Below are 6,350 nucleotides of genomic sequence, written 5' to 3' on the forward strand. Positions count from 1 at the left end.
AAAAAAAAAAAAAAAAAAAAAAAAAGTCAAAAGAATGGGCTGTTGGCATGAAATATGGTAAACATAGTGTCAGAGAGGAATATTTTGGCAGCATTACACAGTGTTGTCTAGAAAATAAAGAGACACCAAATTGTTACTTTTATCTGTGTTATAGGACAGAGATTTTTTAAAAATCAGGTTTTATCATGACTTGAATGAAACCTCTCTCTGGTTTGTACATTTCTGTGCTTGCCAAGTAATAATTAGCATTTTTTAATTTTCCTCTTGATTAACCAGCTGCCAGAAAGCAGACACAAGTTACTATTCAATGTGGAGGTATATGTTTTACTATATATAAACATGTTTTCATGGAAGAACTGATCAGTGAATTTGGGCATACAGTATACTTGATAGTCTAAATTAGTAAATTTGACCTTCCAGCTTATGTATCTATAATTTATTGAGAATCTGAGGTCCACCAGCTCATGTTTGTGGATAAAATGAAGACTAGGAAAAGAGACTATAATCCTGGACAATGATGCCATCTCATGAGACTCTGCCTAAGCAATTAGTTCGTTACCCTAGGTGAATTATTTTCCACTTACCTCTGGTCCTCTGACCTAGAAATCAGTCAGATATTGTAAATGTGGAAGAGTAGTTTCTTTTGTTAGGTGCTTTACAAAAAACAAAACAAAACAAAACTGGAAAAAGATCTCTCTGTTCAGATATATGGTTTTATTTCCACCTCACCTATGAACGTCCAATTCCCAAACTGATATCTATATAGGCACAGTTTATTTAACACTTTATTAAGAAGAATTGCATTTCTGCAGTATAGATGCCAGTGAAAAATTCCCAGATTTCAAACACTTATGTTGAATGACCCTTATGAATTTTGTTATTAATATTTTAAGTGATGAGGGGAATTAGGAACAATGAAAACAAATGTTTTGAAGATCCTTTTGAGGCTTAACTTTGCTACAAATCTGGTTTAAATTGTATTGATCATCACAGATTAGCTATAAACTTGGGCTACAACTAAATATGTTGGATTGAATGACTTATAAGCACCTTTTAATTTTAAAAAGTTGATAAACAGGATGAGGAGTATAACTGCCCAACAGGTTCACCTTGCTTCCTGCCCAGACAGAGATGATTTATTAAGAAAGGGTAATTGCAATAGACAAAGACTTACTCACACAGAGCCAGCTGTGTGGGATACAGGAGTTTTATTATTACTCAAATCAGTCTTCTGGAAAACTCGGGGATGGACGTTTTAAGGACAATTTGGCGGGCAGGGGCTCATGAAGTGGGGAGGAAGTTGATGGCAATCTGATATGTTTTTGTTGCCTGTATTACAAGGAATAAGCTTCAGTTTTCAGGGCCTCAGGTAAAAGGCAGTAGCCATTTCATTGAGTCCAAGTCCAAAAAGTGGAAAGAAAAATCTGTGAGCATTAGTTTGTGGACTTGCAGTCCACAAAGAACTCAGGATTTAGTTCAAACTATAGACAATAATAAAAATTCAAGAACATTTAACAGCAGATGTACTATAGTTGTTTGAAACTCATTCTTTTCTCTCTCCAGTCCCCACTTTTATTAAAGACAAATCATAGTAGGACAAATTACTTGCAAAATAAATCTTAGATTTATTGTGCTTAGCCTGATTATTTGCATAAAGTGCATAAGGAATAATCATTTCCATACAAATTGTAGAATTGATCTTAAACTTTAAAAAATTGGCTTTGGAAAAAGTTTATTTCATAAGGAATATCAGGTAGCACTCTATAATGCCTTGAGCCCAGTCATAAATTTGTGGCATCAAATACCTGGATTAGTTGGGTGAATTCTTCTTCTCTTGAAGTCTCAGGATAACTTTGGGGTTCCTGGGTCTGTCAGAAGGTGACATTAGTTACTTACTATGGGTCAGGAATCCTGTACAGGAACTATGTAGATAAGGTATGATGCCAGTTATCCCAATGGGCTTTTACGGGCTCTACAAGTCAAGTTTGATTCCTTAAAAAGAAAAAAGCACACAATTCCAGTCAAATACTTGGTAAAATAACCAGCATCTCCAGTTATGTTCTGTTACAAAAGAAAACAGATTCTTATTACACTTATGAAAATAACAGTACTGCCTTAAGTTGAGTATACTCACAGATAGTTTCTAAATTCTGGAGAAATAAGAGAGAAAACAATATGCTCTGAATTTTGTTTATAAGAGTATACTGTACTCAATTGCTAAAAGTTCTCAATAGCTCAAAGGAAAAAAAGTTTTCTTAATTCTGAAAAACAAAAGGATTAGTGATGTTTAACATATCTGCTCTCCTTGAGAATCTTAGAAGTTTTTTTTCTCTATTCCGATGGCACAATTCCTAAAGTTATCAGAGACCTGTATTCAGGAGTACCCATTAGAGTTTTCTATCAGATTATAAACCACCTTTTGAAAGGAATCAAAACAAGACAACAATTATCTGTGGGTGACAAAATTCTCAGGACAACCATAGTTAAAGATGCAATTAAAAAGGAAATCTGGTCATCTCTGTGACATATAACAATTTAACTTAAGAATTATAATTGGGAAAGGGGCTATCAAAATCTGACGGAGCCATTAGGGGCAGAGGTGGCTGTGGTATCCACAAATCAGCAATCTTAGTCTTTTCTGCCTGTGGGCTCTGGAGAGTCAGGACAATCCGAAAGAGGGTGATTCCTGCCAAGCACAGCACACCTACTCTGCCAAGGGGCAGCCAGACTACCAATTTAAGCAGGTCCCTGATCCTGTTCCTCTTGACTCGGTGAGAACTCCCAACAGGGATCTCCTCCAGACATCTCATACAAAAGCCTGTAGCTGGCATCAGGTCAGTGCCCCTCTGGGACAGAGCTCCCAAAAGCAGAAGGACTGAACCATCTTTGCTGTATTGCAGCCTCCACTGGTAATACCACAGGTATGGGAAGAACTCAAGTGAATAGGGTCTGGAGTGGAACCCCAGGAAACCATAGCAGCCCTACAGAATAGGGTCCTAACTGCTAAAAGAAGAACAAACAGAAAGTAGCAACAACAACAGCATCAATGAAAAAGACCTCACAAAAAAGATCCCAGCCAAAGCTTAGAAGCTCAAAGATCAAAGGTAGATAAACCCACAACGTGGAGGAAGAGTCAGTGCAAAAACACTGAAAACTCAAAAGGCCAGGGGGCATCTTCTTCTCCAAATGATCTCAACACCTCTTCAGCAAGGGCACAGAACTGGGCTGAGGCTGAGATGGATGAACTGACAGAAGTAGGCTTCAGAAGATGGGCAAAAATGAATTTTACTGAGCTAAAGGAATATATTCTAATGAATTGCAAAGAAACTAAGAACCATGATAAAACATTACAGAAGCTGTTAACCAGAATAACCAGTTTAGAGAGAAACATAAATGACCTGATGGCGCTGGTAAACACAACATGAGAACTTCACAATGCAAACACAAATATCAATAGCTGAATAGACCAAGCAAAAAAAAAAAAATAGAATATCAGAATTTGAAGATTATTCTGTTGAAGTAAGGCAGGCAGACAAGATTGGAGAAAAAAGAAAGAGAGGGATGAGCAAAACCTCTGAGAACTATGAGATTATGTAAAAAGATCAAACCTATGACTGATTGGGGACCTGAAAGAGACGAGGTGAATGGAACCAAGTTTGATAACACGTCCATATAAGTACCAGCAGGTTATCATTTAGGATATGCCTGCAGGATAACATCCAGGAGAACTTCCCCAGCCTAGCAAGACAGACCAATATTCAAATTCAAAAAATCCAGAGAACTCCAGTCAGATACTTCATGAGAAGATCAACCCTAAGACATATATTCATCAGATTCTTCAAGGCCAAAATGAAGACAAAATGTTAAGCGCAGCCAGAGAAACAGACCAGGTCACCTACAAAGGGAAACCCATCAGACTAACAGTGGACATTTCAGCAGAAACCCTATAAACCAGAAGAGATTGGGGACCAATATTCAACATTCTTAAAAAAGGAATTTCCAATCCAGAATTTCATACCTGGCCAAACTAAACTTCATAAGCAAAGGAGAAATAAGATCCTCTTCTGACAAGCAAATCCTGAGGGAATTTATCACAACCATGCCTGTCTTGCATGAGCTTCTGAAGGAAGCACTAAATATGGAAAGGAAAAACTATTACCAGCTACTATAAAAACACACTGAAGTACACAGAACAAAGACACTGTGAAGCAACTACATAAATAAGTCTGCAAAATAACCAACTAGCATCATGACAGAATGCAATTCAACCATAACAATATTAACCTTAAATATACATGGACTAAATACCCTAATTACATGGACTAAATACCCTAATTACAAGGATAAAGGGTCAAGATCCATTGGTGTGTTGTATTCAAGAGACCCATCTCACATGCAAAGATATACATTGACTCAAAATAAAGGGATGTAGGAAAATTTACTAAGCAAATGAAAAGCAGAAAAAACGCGTTGTAATTCTGGTGGTATGGTTTGGTTGTGTCTCGCCACCCAAATTTCACCTTGAATTGTAATAATCCCCATGTGTCAAGTGCAGCACCAGGTGGAGATAATTGAATCATGGGGGCAGTTTTTGCCATGCTGTTCTCATGATAGTGAGAGAATTCTCACAAGATCTGATGGTTTCATAAGGGGCTACCCCATTTGTTTGGTGCTCATACTCTCTCCTGCTATCCTGTGAAGAGGTGCTTTCTGCCATGATTCTAAGTTTCCTGAGTCCTCCCCAGCCATGCTGAACTGTGAGTCAATTAAACCTCTTTCTTTTATAAGTTCCCTAGTCATGAGTATGTCTTTATTAGCAGCATGAGAATGATCTGATACAGTAAATTGGTACCGGGGGTGGGACACTGCTGTAAAGATATGCGAAAATGTGAAAGTGACTTTGGAACTGGGTAACAGGCAGTGGTTGTAACAGTTTGGAGGGGTCAGAAGAAGACAGGAAAATGTGGGAAGGTTTGAAACTTCCTAGAGACTTGTTAAATGGTTTTTACCAAAATGTTGATAGTAATATGGATGAACAATGAATTTTAGGCTGAGGTGGTCTCAGATGGAGATGAGGAACTTCTTGGGAGCTGGAGCAAAGATAACTCTTGCTATGCTTTAGCAAAGAAACTGGCAACTTTTTGCCCCTGCCCTATAGATCTGTGACATTTTGAACTTGAGAGAGTTTGATTTAGGGTATCTGGTGGAAGAAATTTCTATGTATCAAAGCTTTCATGAGGTGACAGAGTCTAAAAGTTTGGAAAACTTGCAACTTGCTGATTCAGTAGAAAAGAAGAAACTATTTTTTGGGGAAGAAATTCAAGCAGTGTGCAGAAATTTGCATAAATAATGAGAAGCCAAATGCTAATTGCTAAAACAATAAGAGAAATGCCTCCAGGGCAGGTTAGACACTTTTGTGGCAGCCCCTCCCATCATGGAGGCCTAGGAGAGAAAAATGGTTTTCTGGGCTGGATCAAGGGACCCCCTGCTGTGTGAAGACTTAGGACTGGGTGTCCTGTGTTCCAGTTGTTCCAACCATAGCTAAAATGGGCCAACATACAGCTCAGGCCATTGCTTCAGAGGGTGCAAGGCCCAAGCCTTGGCAGGTTCCATGATGTGTTGGTTCTATGGGGACACAGAAGATAAGAATTGAAAACCACCTAGATTTCAGAGGATGTATGGAAAGGTATAGATGTCCAGACCTGGAAAAGCCACATTCAATCCAGCCCATGAAAGCAGCAGGAGGGGGGCTGCATCCTGCAAAGCCACAGGAGCGGAGCTGTCCAAGGCCATGGGACCCCACCTCTTGCATCAGTGTGACCTGGATGTGAGACATGGAGTTAAAGAAGATCATTTTAAAACTTTAAGGTTTAATGACTGTCCTATTGGATTTTGGACTTGCACGGGGTCTGTAGCCCCTTTGTTTTTGCCAATTCCTTCCACTTGGAATGGGTGTATTTACCCAATACCTGTACCCCTATTGTATCTAGGAAGTAACTAACTTGCTTTTGATTTTACAGGCTCATAGGCAGAAGGGACTTGCCTTGTCTCAGATGAGACTTTGGATTTGGACTTTTGGGTTAATGCTGGAATGAGTAAAGACTTTGGGGGACTGTTGTAAGAGCATGATTGTGTTTTGACATGTGAGGATATGAGATTTGAGAGGGCCAAGGGGCAGAATGATATGGAATTGTCTTTCTGTCCCCACCCCAATATCACCTTGGATTGTAATAATCCCCATATGTCAAGGGCATCATCAGGTGGAAATAATTGAATCATGAGGGTAGTTTCTTCCATGCTGTTCTCATAATAGTGAGTGAGTTCTCATGAGATCTGGTGGTTTTATAAGG

This window comes from Cebus imitator, unplaced genomic scaffold (assembly GCF_001604975.1).
Source record: "Cebus imitator isolate Cc_AM_T3 unplaced genomic scaffold, Cebus_imitator-1.0 Scaffold39, whole genome shotgun sequence".
In the NCBI taxonomy this organism is placed as follows: domain Eukaryota; kingdom Metazoa; phylum Chordata; class Mammalia; order Primates; family Cebidae; genus Cebus; species Cebus imitator.